This window comes from Caretta caretta, chromosome 1 (genome assembly GCF_965140235.1).
Source record: "Caretta caretta isolate rCarCar2 chromosome 1, rCarCar1.hap1, whole genome shotgun sequence".
NCBI lineage: Eukaryota > Metazoa > Chordata > Testudines > Cheloniidae > Caretta > Caretta caretta.
Window position 1 is genome coordinate 92,768,885 of NC_134206.1, and position 14,797 is coordinate 92,783,681.

Sequence of the window (14,797 nt, forward strand, 5' to 3'; positions counted from 1 at the left end):
CTTTTATGTTACTACCTTAAAACATTTTTGAAGTGGTGTACACAATTAATTCATTGATATTTGTTTATGCCAGGGATCAGCAACTTTTGGCACGCAGACCATCAGGGAAATGCGCTGGTGGGCCGGGCCGATTTGTTTACCTGCAGCGTCCTCAGGTTCGGCCAATTGAAGCTCCCACTGGCCACAGTTCGCTGTTCCAGGCCAATGGGGGCTGCGGGAAGTGGCATGGGCCCAGGGATGTGCTGGCTACTGCTTTCTGCATCCCCCATTGGCCTGGAAAGGCGAACTGCGACCAGTGGGAGCTGCGATTGGTCAAACCTGCGGATGCTGCAGGTAAACAAACCATCCTGGCCGGCCAGTGGATTTCATTGACTGGCCGTGTGCCAAAAGTTTCTGATCCCTGGTTTATGCCATCATTCTATATAGTCCTATCCAACAATTAGTCTGAAAACAAAATTCCCACAGACTTAAATGAGAGTGCATTGTACTTTTCAATGTGACAATATGTCCATATAAAATTAACAATGATGGAAGAAGCTCATTATTATGATTTTAAAATCTTGTATTTGATTTATTTTTAAACATCGAAGTGAAAATTCTTTCAATGGATAGATTTGTTACATGAGCAAACCTTAAAGAGCTTGATGCAAATCACATTTTAAGGACGTTAGAATCTTCCTGTCCCTTTGAAATGGGCTGTGTTTTCTCATGTATTGTTCCTTTCTTCCGGTTCAATGCACTATGTCTGTGAGAAGCAAATGGGACAGAAGTTTTAGGAAAATAAAATAGCAGGTAAAATTCAAAAGTGAGTGTCAGAACTTCAACTTTCAGCTAGTCGGTGTTTTTATTCGATTTTCCTATCAGAGTGCTCAAGTGTGAGAAATAGTTATAATATCAAATTATATGTTTAAATATAGTCTTTCAATTAAATTCGTGTTTTTGTTTACAATATCTATAATTTAGAAAATGTTCATTGTTTGCTTTACTTGATTGTAATCTAGTGAAAAATCTCTGAATGGTTCAAATGTTTACTGTGTGGCAAGATTTATTTTTAAATGCACAGTGTTCACTTTAGGCTACAAATGCATTTTCAGTTGAGTGGAAAACATGCAGCAAAAAAGAAAAAAATAAAGTTTGTATAAAACAAATATTTCCACAGATTAATGGAGATATATAAACACGGAAAGTACATACAATTTTACTTCTTTGGGTTCAGCTCTGCAGCAACAACATGTGCCTAGAATACAGCTTTCCCACCCCTTGAGGACATCTAGCCAAACAAAAAGACAAGGCATTAGATGAATAGTTATTGAATTGGTGCCAACACATATACTTTTGTATCACTGTAATATTTAGTAGGGGTTATCTTTTCCTCTCCTCTCACAATTTCTTCCCTGTTCGGTAGCGCCTCAAATTCCATTAGTGTGTTTGGTATAACAGCTCAAACAGTCTCACAAAAAAGAAAATGTTTAAGTTAAAGACTGTTCTATTTTTTAAAAAAATGTAAAAGTAGGCAAATGAGGTCTGATTCATTGAAATAAATGGGAGCATAGGAAATTTGGTCTTCTTCTAAAATATCTGTGTATTTACATATAAGAATTACTTGTAGCAGAATATTTCCCATGAGGGGGAAGCCATAAATCCTATAAATAAGCTATATTTGCAATAATTGCAAAATGTAGCTGACAGCATGACAAATGTTATATAATCTGATCAAGGTAATGAAAATGAAAACATAAGGGTCATGATCCTGGTCCATACTATGGCTCCTATGAGCCCACCCTAGTAGCCCGAAGTGATCATGAAGCTGTCCTAAAAGGATAGCATGGAAGAATCTGGAGGTCACTGAACCCTATGCCATGCCCATCCAGCCTTCCCTGCAGAGCTGGGGTCGTGTCAATGCAAGGGAGATAGTGGGCAGGTCCCCTTGATCCAGGTGCTCTAGGCAATCAACAGTTGACATAAAAGCACCTTGTTCACTGTTAAAATCTCCACAAAGTTGAGAAGCCCTAAGGCTCCTGTGAATGAAATCAGGGGCCATATCAGCCCAAAGGGTACAGTTGAGGATCTAGCCTAAACTGTGCATTCTGAAGAAGCAATTATCTGACACATACTCAATGCCTTTTTCAATGGTGGAACTAGTTTAAAATGAAACTACTGGGTCTTCTTATACCAGGGGGTACTGTAGCAGTTAGGGGGAATATGGAGGAGTGTTTGATCAGGGCAAAGTGTGGAGGATGGGAGCATACAGGGTGGGGACTCTGTCCCTTTGCCAATCTTCAAACCTTAGTGTAAGGGGACTGTTGCCCCCTTACTAACATTCAGTGGGGGTGTTTTGGTTGGCTAGCTCCCAGTACTAAAAGGGGAACAGTCGATAGGAAATTAGGATCCTGAAACTGACAGTCCCCAGGAACAATGGGGAGAGGCCATGGCTCCAGGTCAGCCTGAATGACAGAGCGGGCAGGCTAATCAGGGAGTCAGGAGGCCAAGGGTGTCCCATCCTCCATGTGAGCTGGAATTGCCTGGGTCACACAGGGTGGGGCCAAGCTAAGGAGAAAGCAGGGGCCCAAGCTGAGCTGGGGAGCAGAGCTGTGCTAGCCAGAGGGGCCAGAAAAGCAGCCCAGAGAGAGCAGCCCCAAAGCCAGAGGCACAGCCCAGAGAGAGCAGATTTGTCCTGGGAGCAGAGCTGCAGCAACCAGAGCCAGAGGGGCCAGAGAAGCAGCCCAGGGAGCTGGAGGCAGAGGAGCAGCAGCAGTGCAGAGACAGAGTGGTGCAGCTGGGGCTGGAGCAGTCTGGAGCTGGGTGTGGTGAGCAGTTGGGGAGAGCGAGGAGGACCCTGGGAGATGCCTCAGCCAAAAGGCTCTGCAGGCCAGGCTTGGATCATAACCCCGACAGGGAGGCTGCAACACTGGGAAGAAGGGTCCTACCACTTAGAGCCTGAGAGCATGTGGCCACCACCAGAGCAAGTGTCCAACCCACAGCATCCCTACAGCACAGCCAGAGCCTGAGAAGAAGGCCTAGGACTTACAAGGAACAGACTGTGAACTGCCCTGACATTCCAGAGACACTGTTTGTGATGTTCCCTGCCACAGAGCGGGGTGATGAGTTTCCTTTAACCTTTCCCATTTTTCCTTATTCCTTTTTAAACTAATTGTTGATTAAATAAATTGTATTTGCTTTAACTTGTATGTAATGATCAGTGGGGTCAGGGAAGTGTCCAGTGCAGAGAGAGTACCCCGGAGAGGGGACACCCTAGCCCCTGTCCTAGGTGACCACAGCAAGGTTGGGGGTTGAGCCACCCAGGAATCCTGGGCCCAGCCTTTTTGGAGTTACAAGGACTCTGCCTGACAGGAGAGTGGGCAGGAAGGCCTCCGGGTAAAGGAAGTGGGAGTGAGGATTCAGATCCTTCCACTAGCCCATTTCACCGGGGTAGTGCAGAAGCCAGGAAAGCTCCCAACAAAAGCAGGACCATTGCCCCGCTTACATTAGGATTGTGCTCTGGCACAGGTACTGGGGGGCCAGTACAATCCTAGACAACAGCCCTTATTAGTGCCTGTAAGGAATCATCAAACAATGTATATTTGAAAACCGATTTCTGGAGCATTGTTGGATTTCCAATGATGAATAAGGTCTTGTCATCAAAAGGAGCTTTGTTCTCTGGGAGCTCAAAGGTAGGAAAAATGGGGAGGGAAGATCAGGCTGTGCTGAATAGGCAGAGATATGGTAGATGAGGATATGATAGAGGGGCACTGAAGGGGCTAACATGCATTCAGTGCCTTCTATGGCAGGTTTAATCATTACCAAGGAGTCAGAAGCAGTGTCAGGGCAGACTGGGCTGTGGGGGGCTGAATTTAGAATTTATTTAAAAACAAGAACACAGGAGAATTAACAGCCCAAAAACTTGATAAATGCAGAGGTAAGGTTGCTGGATTCTGCCTGATACCCTTCCAGAACACTGGGTTCAGCTACATTCAAATATGTGAAAACCAGAAAATAAAGTAATAAGGTAAACACCACTCCTGCAGCGGAACCTTAACTCTGCCCTCTTTGTTTGATGCCCTGACCTACCAATAACACACACACACACTAGTATGCTATCCTTACAGATGCTAGTGTGTGTGTATTACTGGTAGGTCAGGGCATCACACAAAGAGGGCAGAGTTAAGATTCTGCCTCAGGGGTGGTGTGTACCCTTGCAGATGCTACAGGGCACTCTCAGAAAAGAGCACATGAGCACAGAAAGACAAAGTCTAACACCTTCTCAGATTTGAACTGCAGCATTTGCCTGCATGCAGTACATATGACAAAAGCAAAACTTGGGTTTTGGGTCAGGTGTAGCAAACAGGAGTTACCTACAGCTGGCATACATTCTATCAGTGAGCTTACTCCACACAAACCACACCAAACTTGCAAAATGTTGCCATCCCTTCACCCTTGGCCAGAGAATTACTTGTGAGACAATTGATTACCCCACACTAAGCTACAGAGACCCTGGTCATATATGCTTCTAGACTGTTGAAAGCCCCCAAGGCAAGAAAATGCCTGTGCATTGCTAGTAACAGCCTCCAGAACTCAAAGCTTTAATGAGGAATATATGATCCCTTAAGATACATCTGCATTTCTCATCAGATCACAGTGATGAATCTTCCAATCTGCTCCAACTAATCCCTCCATCATTCAGTACAGCTACACCTAAAACAGGGAATGCAGCATACTGTAGTGCATACTGGGAAACGATACAATTCAAATCTGGAACACAACACAAACGAAGGCACCTCCTCCATGTCTACTGCTTCTTCAGGTCTTTGATTATGAAACACACACTACTCCGAGGGGGGGTGGAGGGCAGAATTAAGGTTACATTAAAGTTTTAGCATGCACCTTAAATCTGTATTTTGAGGTTTTGAGAAGATTAAGTTTGTTACTTTTACCCTTCATTCTCTGGTTTTTCAGAGTGTAGATCAACTTGGCATTCTGGAGGGCATGAAGGCAACATTAACTCTGCATTAATGAAGTTTTGGGGCAGTTAACTGATAGATTGCATTGGCATGAACTGCCTTGAAAACTCCTCTCTCTGTCATTTCCTATGTTAGGTACGGCACACGTGGAAATAAATAGAAAGCAAAAAAACAAAACAAAAACAAACCCAAGTTAGACCACTTGGCCCTGAGCAGCATTCTGGAAATGGAGAAAATAAATTAACAGAGTAATGTATAAACCTCATGTTCCACAACCTGTAAAACTGGCATACAGATACCTGCTAGGCATTTGCAATAAGCCTGTCTCCTTCTCTCTGAGAGCAATGGGCTTAACACTGGTGTCAGTCATGCATTTTTGGGGATTCTATGCTCTAAAATCCAATTGCTGTGCTGGAGCACATACAGAAACTACAGACCCTTAAAAGACTAACCAGACATAGGCAGATAGTAATATAATGCATATCTAATAATGTAATATTTTGCATGGTGCCACATACATTTTATATATTTGTAGCAATATGTTTGATTAACTGCATAGCTAAGCAACAAGAATGATGTTTTAGCCACTTGGAACTCCTCTTCTACTAAAATTCCTTTATCTGTAATAAACAAAAGGATATTGTGGAAGAGGCACTTCAAGTGAAAGGGAGATATTTGAAATACAGTGGAAGCTCTGGTTGCCCAGATTCTCCAAAATCAATCCACGTTTATTTAGGTTCCTAACTTTACATATCTAAGTTTGGAAGTATAGCTCTTGGTGCAGATACTGTTCAAAGTTTTCCTGCAAAGGACAGATACCTGAAGTTATTGGTAATGTCGAGTTCTGGTGTCTTTCTCTGAGTACTCTGAGAACACTTGGAGAAATCTGAAAAGGTTAACAAGAACAATAACTGAATTGTCAGACAGTTGAACACTTTTATCCCATGACCTACTTTTGTGAATTTCTTTTCAACCATTTAAGATTTTATTACAGTGCTGTGTGTGTCCTGTGTATTTAACAATTACATATATACTGTAAAATGTTCACATATAAAGATATTTGTGAAAGGTTATGCTTAGAGTTTAGTCAACAGAATGGGGGGGGGGAGGATAAGATATATTGTATTATGCAAATGTTCCCCTTCTTGTTTCTTTCAGTTTGTTTGGGATTTTTTTATTTTATTTTATTTTTTTAGAAATTGTGCTGGTGAGCTATTTAAACAATACAAACTACTGGTGAGCTGTTCTTCATATTACTGAAGCTTGAAATTAAAGCACTTTATAATACCATAATGACCCAGAGAGGAGAAACCTTATAAATATTTTGTAAAGAAACAGAATTTTTTATTACTTCAAATGCCACAGAAAAGGCACAGTGGATGCATAATGGATTCTACAAAAGAGTTAGTCAGATACCCTTGTGTTGAGCACAGTATGCAAATCAGAATGCAGATTTGTTTTTAAAAGTTTCTCTTCATTAGTGACAATGGGAACAATCTATTGAATGTTTCATTCGAAGAAGAATAAATATCCTAAGTAAATCTGGGGAGCTGGTTGGGAATTTTCTGCCAATATTTTTTTTCAATGAAAATTACAATAGAAATTTTTGATTTTCTAATGGGAAAATCAAAGCAAAATATTTCTTTTGGCTTTCATCAATCCCAGCTAAAACATTTTGGATTGTTGAACTGAATCACAATCTTTCATTTTAACTCAATTTGTCACTGAACTGCATCCAGTGTGAGTTGCCACTTTAGTTTATAGTAGCTTTAATTCAGGTGTCTATTGTTCCCATTCTGTTCTATGGGCTGGGCTTCAGGGCTGCACTACATCTCCCAAGATATGGTGCACTTTCTGCTCTGGCTGCACTACGTGGTGGTTCATGGGTGTTCCGTGACAGTGATACATCTTAGAGAAACATAGTAGAGCCTGGGAGCTTGGTCTACAGAGCAGAATGAGGACATAAAGCACCTGAACGACAATTCACATGAGGCACGGTGTGTGCTCAGGTGGACATAGTTTAATATCAAACCAGTCAAAATGAGACATTTCAATTTTCTTTGGCAAACTGAAATGACTGTTTTTGATTCTGGAAGGTCACAACATTTGTTTTGTGTAAAAATGTCTAAGTACAATGTTTCACCATTTCCAAGTAGAAAGTTACCTGAAATCTACATTTCAATAGTTCAATGCTTTGTCCTGATTTGGGATGAAAACAAATATTAGAATTTCCAATGGGAACGATACAAGATTTTTCACCAGCTCAAAATCTAGTGTTTAATTGTTCAATCAGTTTAATGATCTGATTGTTGGAAAATCTTAAATATTTCTAATGCCTGTGTATGCAGGGTCTGAATGAGTTCTCCCCTGACATATAGTGGTGATCTGGGACAAAAGGCTTCAGGAACAGATTGTGTTTGCATAGACATGCCTACTGTTCCTAGGGACATGGCAGATAGAGTGCTTTACCAAAATGATCAATTTTGGGTGTTTTTGTATTTATAAATCACTCTAATATTTTAATGAAGGGGTAAGAAATGCTGTTACTCTTATGTAAAGGATAACAGAGTAAAGGGCAACAGAACTGTACTTAGCATGCCCTGATTGAGGGATCACCCTAACCTGAATCTCACTTGCTAAACAGGGATTAGGGGTGCCAAATCCCAGTGAAGATGGGAGTGGGTGAGCATTGATGTTTGTTCATTGTGGTTTGGTTGCTATCTACGAGTTCTAGACACTATTTGACCACTTCCTCTCCAGCATTTAATGACAGAGCTGATTAGAGTCAACTGGGAGTCCTTATTTACAGTTTGTAATTCCTAGCTCTGATATTGCTGCTGAGCAGTTGGGGGGGGGGGGGGCCTAAGACTTAGAGAAAAACAACAGAGGCTGGACTGGCTGTGCAGTCACTGAAAACTGTAATCAGAAAGAGTCATGTTAAGTGATGGAATCTCAGAAGGTGATGCTGTGGGAGCTCTTGAGAGGCAGTAGCCAGTGGCAGCAGAGAAACAGCGACAGCTGTGAGCCAATTGATGTATTGCTCAGTATTGGCCCACCCCTCAGGGTTGGAGGTTTATTCCCATGAATGCGCCTCGGAACTCCGGGTCTTCACTCATCAAGGACAGCCAACTGTAAGTGGGGTGCAGTGCAGTGAGAGGGAAGTGATGTGTTAAAGGAAAATCAGTTCATCAGGGAAACTGAGGCAAAATGACACTGCCCAATGCACTGTAGGGTCAGATTTGCTTCTGGCCACATGTAATTAATGTGTTTGTGGTGTTTCCCAAATTAGTGCTTGCTTCCCTTTCCCTTTTAATAAAACTTCTCTTTTGTTATACACAGACTCAGAGCTTGTGCAAGGGGAAGCATTACCTCTTAGAGGCACCCTGGAATGGAGTTTAATTTCCCCAGTTTACTAGATGTCGACTCAAGACAGTTCTGATTTCTGTTGTTACAAGGAGCCTCTAGATATTGAACCAGGCCCTTGTTGCTGCTGAGTCCACCAGGCAAAGTGTTACCTATGCAAGAATTTCAGCAATGTGATGAAAGATGAGTGTATTTTTATTACCTTATATTTATATCTCTGCTCAGTGTGCTCTAGTGATACCATTGCACATACTAATCCTCCATGTCAATTAGTAGGACAGGATTAGAATTCATAATGACCTTGATAAATTGTAGAATTGGTCTGAAATCAACAAGATGAAATTCAATAAACTTAAATGCAAAATACCACACTTACGAAGGAACAAAATACAAAATGAAGAAATACAAAATGGAGAATAACTGCATGGGCAGTAGTCCTGCAGAAATAGATCTGGGGGTTATAGTGGATCACAAATTGAATGAGTCAACAGTATGATGTAGTTGCAACAAAGGCTAATATCATTCTGGGGAATATTAATAGAAGTGTCATAGGCAAGATATGGGAGTTAATTGTTTTGGTCTACTGAGCACTGGTGAGGCCTCAGCTTGAGTAATGTGTTCAGTTCTGGGCCCCACACTTTAAGATAGCAGTAGACAAATTAGAGACAGTCCAGAGGAGACTAACATAAATGACAGAGTTTAGAAAACCTGACCTATGAGGAAAGTTTAAATAAATGAAGGAGGACCTGAGAACAGTCTTCAAATATGTTAAGGGCTGTTATAAAGAGGATGCTGGTTAATTGTTCTCCATGTCCAATGAAGTTAGAACAAAAAGTAAAAGATTTATTATGCAGCAAGGGAAATCTAGGTTATATGTTAGAAAGAACGTTCTAATTCTAAGGATAGATAAGCTCTGAAATAAGTTACCAAGGGTGGTTGTAAAATAGCTATCCTTGGAAGTTTTAAGAACAGAGTAGACAAACACTTTTACATAATGGTCAAGGTTTACTTGGTCCTCCCTCAGTGCAGGTGACTGGACTAGATGACCTCTCAAGGTCCCCTCCAGTCCTACATTTCTAGGATCCTATGATGTCATTTGCTTTTTGGAAACATCTGATTACTGAGGAGTGAATTCTGAACCAGATTGTGCTACCCTTACTCATATTGGTGAATGGCTCACTTCACAACCAGTTTCAATGGGTTTAAGTGGCAGTTTAGAGAGTAATGTTAGTCTACATGAGTGAGGATGACAGAATCAGGCCCTCTGTTACCAGAAATGAACGTTTGGATTAAACTATCTCTATTTGAGAAGATGGGGTATATTTCAGTCTGCATAGGTAGAAGAGCATTGTTACTCCATATCATATATTAGGTTTGTCTTGCACAAGAGACAACTGGGGTCTATGGAAAGTGGAAAGAAGAATAAATGCATTGGCCTCTTAGCTGAATGTACCCTTTATATCAAATACAGCACAGAATCTGCAAGGTTTGAGGAATGCCCTACTGCTTCCGTCATGGGGTGGGACAAATTTCTTTTGCGGCTTCACTATCTCCCACCTAAGCCCCAGCACAGTCCAAAAATAGGTGGAAGATAGGCATTGCTCTATCTATGTCACTACTGGGCCTGGCCCAGTATGCGTCCTCAGAGGTCTCCTTCCAGATTTAGTCCCATTCAAAATGCAGGCAGAGGAAGAGGTGGTGCCCACCTTATAACTTTTATAAGTTTCTCTCATTAGAGCATTCACCTGGGATGTGGGAGATCCAGGTTTAAATAAAGAGCCACTGGAGCAGGGAAACTGGACGCTGGGTTTTCCATTTCCCAAGTGGGTGCCCTAATCACCAGCCTACAGAGACGTTCTTTCTTTCTTTTCTTTCTGGTCAATGACTCTGGTCCAATGATATAGGAACAGCTTCAATGGGAGAGGTTGAGAGAGCCCTATATCAGAATATCCCATTGTTCAGTGCTTAGCTCCCTCTCCCTTCTCCCCAACGGACAAAAGGGGGTGGAATTAAACTTGAGTTTCCCATATTCCAGGTGAATGCTCTAATCACTAAGCTAAAAGTTATAAGGTGGACATCACCACCTTTCCTAGCTTTCTAGCTGCAATGGAATCACTGAAATAATCACCAACAGAGACACGACCAGAAATGTGGCTAGAAATACTTGCCAAGTATGTCAAAATGCACACTGAAATTGCCAAATGCTTTCCTGCAGGCACAGAGAAGGGTTGGTTGACCTGGAGATGTTTAAATAGCCTCCAAACAACAATTGGCAGGTCAAAAGTCAATATTTGGAAGTGGGATAACTCCAGGGACCCAGACACATTTGACTGCAGTGGAACACAGACTATGGAACATCAGTTGGTCTGCCAGCTCCTTGAGAAGCCATGAACAATGGAAGATCTTGCCATTGCCATAGACAGGGCCATATCACTTACCCAAGACTAGACAAGTCTATTATTGTGATAAAGGACACAAGAAGTACCTGTTCCTCTGGCCATTTTCTGTGGAGTGCAGCAGGCACCTAACTCATTCTTGCAAGAAACTATGTAGGTGCCTGAGCCACAGGACTCCAGGGCAGGGGTTCCCAGCTGAGGATCACAAGAAGAGATCATAGAATATCAGGGTTGGAAGGGACCACAGGAGGTCATCTAGTCCAACCCCCTGCTCAAAGCAGGATCAATCCCCAATTTTTGCCCTAGATCCCTAAATGGCCCCCTCAAGGATTGAACTCACAATCCTGGGTTTAGCAGGCCAATGCTCAAACCCCTGAGCTATCCCTCCCCCCTAAACAACTGTCACACAGAATGGCCACCTCAAGGATTGAACTCAAAACCCTGGGTTTAGAGGGCAGTGCTCAACCCACTAAGCTATCCCTCCCTCTGTAGGTGCTTCCCTGCAGCCCAGAACTAGGTGCTTACCTTCATGAGAGTGGTAGGTCTTAGGATGTCCCCACTTGTTGACACCTCCCATCAGCTACCTTTGGATGCTCCCCACCTAGCATGCTGACTTCTGTGAATCATATTCTAAGCTCCTTTCTCTGCCCTTTTATTGTACAGGGAGCCTTGGCATATAAGTCAGTTTTGTGGCTTGTAGTGTGGTTCTTGTGTGGTTCTTGTGGTTCTTTTCTAGATGCCTTAAAACTGTGGATTGCAATGCCTACATGCTTTGTTTTCTAATATAATGAGTACGGGAAAAAAGACCCTCCATCTAGAATGCCACTCCAGACTGTTCTGTGCCAAATGTTAAAATGTTAGCTAAAAGTTAAAAAAGTTAAAAAAAGTTATTTTAAAAGTTAAAATAGTGTTATAGTTACTGCTCATAATGGGTGAAATTCACCTCCTGTGCACAGTACTGGGTTTACAATGGCAACAATAGCACCGTGGTGCTGGGCCTACGCTCAAAAGGTGCTGCTCCTTTGTGCGAGCAGTGGGTGGGGCCTTCAGGGGAAGAGGCTGAGTGGAGGCGGGGCCACGGTAGAGGTGCTGAGGCCCACAAAAGATTAATCTGGCCCTGCCTGTGCAGACAGCCAGTGCAAGCCTTGCGCACAACTAAGGGCTTGAATAGCATTTAAGTGATGCACGGGCCTTGCACTGGCCTTTTGAAAAGTGTGAATTTCACCCACAAGTGCTTATGATTAAAAGTGTATTACAGTATCCACTAGCATGAGAACCCGCGTGTTCTCAGTGTTTTCATTAGCAATCCCTGTCATTCAACATGTTGGGCATATGTTTAATCAAATATATTGGACAGTGTTCTTACATATGCAAAATGTGACTAATATCATGGTCTGAAAAGCTGGAGATACTTTTAATACATATTAAAATTAATTAAAATTCCATTGTGTATCTGTGTTTTAATACTGCTATATTTGATTCAGTACTTCGGAATGAATGCTCATGCTGAATTCCTGACAAAACTACCATTGACATAATTGTAAGTAGAAAAGCTCTCTTAGAGAACCCAATATATCCCTGCCATTCCCTGACTGTTTCCTCTGCATTAGTACATATTTCCAGTATTCTGTCCAGGATAGTTTTAAACATGTCTAGTGATGGATATTCTTTTATTTTTCTATTCCAACTGTCTAGTCTATCGTTTTCCTATAAACACGGGTCTTCACTGTTAGGAAGTTGGGCTTGTTTTATTTAGTTTGGCTGTTTTTGTTTGTTTTTAACAATCATTGCCTAATATTTCCTATTCCTGACTCTATCTCATTACTCCTTGTTATACCTCCATTACTTCATAGGCATGAATACCCCTAAATGCAATAGAAGTTGTGCATTCTCACGTGTGGGGAGCAGGATGCCTGTAGCCCGAGGGAGTTGTGCTCCATAGTGCTCCTTTTAAACTTTGTAAAGGGGGTTTGGATCTGGGCTGGTCCAGACAAAGATGTGGGGAATTCTACAATAATTCCCCCTTGGAGGAGGAGGAGCACAGGCTATGTGAGTGCTACTTCAGCTCTGGGGCTGCAATGGTGGCTGTAGAATGGCTCTGTCATGGCTCCATGCCCTGAAAGAGAAGATTTCCTCTTTCTGGAATCCATAGTGCAGCCCCATACCAAATCTGTACTTTTAGGATTCATATTGGGAGCAGAATTTGCTCTTAGGTGAAAGCAAAATGACCCCTGTGAAAGTGCTGTGTTGGCTTGTATGGGCTGCACTTATTGTGCATGTTTGTTTATGTAGAGCTTAGCGATAAACTCTCATATGCATCTCTCTTGGTTGTCAGCGCCATATGTTTTATTTTAATGAGATGATAAGGATGAGGATGACCGGGAGTGGAAAAACTGCTATATGCTATGTATTCTTGAGGAGCAGATGGTACAAACACAATTCCAAAAGTTCTGTCCTAGGAAACACTAGGGTCAGTGTAAAACCTGGGGTGGATTTTCTGAAGGCAGATATTCATTTGACAGAGCCACAGTGCTGGTCAAGAACTTGGATGACCTACCCTCAGGGTATTACAGAATCATAGCTTTTCTTAGGTTGTAAAGTTCCAGGCCATGCACATTTATGATGCTATTTAAATAGTAGTAATATAATACTGAGGCCAGTGGGAGCCCAAAAGCTCCTTCATTATAGCCTTGTGCGTGTTCCACTAGAATGTGTGGCTTTTAGGAAAACTGGTTCTGCTTTTTATTTTTCAAAATTAATAAGACATACATTTTGTAAAAAAAATCCTTTTTTTCCAAAAACTATGAGAGAGTAAAATATACTTCACTAATTTTCATTTAATTTCATAAAATTGCTTGAATTTTACATTAATTTGGCAAATACTAAAACATGCAAAGGCTGATTTAAAATAGACTTTTTAATATGAACAACTCTTCCAGTTACAGTAAAGACTAAATGCTTAATTATTACCCAGATCTTTAAGTGTGCTGTAGTAGTCCCTACACACACCTACCTTGCTGCAAATGGAATGAGGGTGACTCATACTTCAACCCATGAGAGAAGAATTTGGGAGAAGGTCCTTATAGGCTTATCATCTACCATCAGTTCATCCTCAAGGTTTTCCAGTGGGAGGGTATGATCTGGGGTTAAAAGACTTCAATGATATATCACATTTTGTGGATTTATAAATAGTTCTTTCCTTAGAACTTTTCCTTGATATTACAAACTTGACAGAAACTTATATAAATTGTAAGTATAGTTTTCATCATGATACTCCTGGAAAAAAATCCATAATTTTGTGAGCTAAAATATTTCAGGGTAAGCAAAATGATGTGATAGTGGTGTGTAAAGTGTACTGAAAAAAATGACATTGATATTGGATCTCTTTCAACAATGAACATTTTTACTCCTCCTATACAATACTGCATTCAATCTTCTACTCCCCAATTTTAGCCTGTTGGATAATGGCGATCCAAAATACAGTGCTCCACTCTAAAGAAGTCTTTTTCTTTAAGATGAAGCAAGACTTGTCAGTGATTAATACATTGCCCAAATGTCACCAGACTGAAATTTTGTACGGTGAGCGGTAAAATCTATTGCTGTACAAGAATCGATAAACTAAAAACATAGTGGTATGCTGATTGGGCTCAGAGGTTTCAAACTGATTGTTAATTAATTGCCTGTAGAGTGACAGACTGATGTTTACTAAAGATATTTTATTAATACATTAAATTCTCAAAGCATGCCAAGTAGGAATAAAAATAATAAATAAGAGTATCCATGTCAGCATAAACATTTATCAGCAAGATTTTTTAAAGACAAAATACTGTAGTCAGCAGTGTATAAACGACGCTTGTGAATTATCTTGATGCTTTTATACTAAGGCTATTCCCATTTAATTAACTTTAACACTAAATACCCCCCATCCCCATCTTGAGTTAAGCTTAAAGCTGATCAGGAATTTGTTGGTGTTTGTCAAGGTCCTCCCCCACTCTGAACTCTAGGGTACAGATGTGGGGACCTGCATGAAAACCTCCTAAGCTTACTTTTACCAGCTTAGGTTCAAACTTCCCCAAGGTA

General features: G+C 41.3%; 1 long non-coding RNA gene across 1 annotated transcript; it reads right to left on the reverse strand.

Moving 5' to 3' along the window:
- Positions 1-1,194: 1,194 nt before the first annotated feature.
- Positions 1,195-13,827, reverse strand: LOC142069774 (uncharacterized). Its single transcript, XR_012665731.1, has 3 exons — positions 13,731-13,827; positions 5,778-5,844; positions 1,195-1,270 (listed from the first exon to the last, which is right to left on the reverse strand). It is a non-coding gene; the product is annotated as an uncharacterized LOC142069774 (long non-coding RNA).
- Positions 13,828-14,797: the final 970 nt, after the last annotated feature.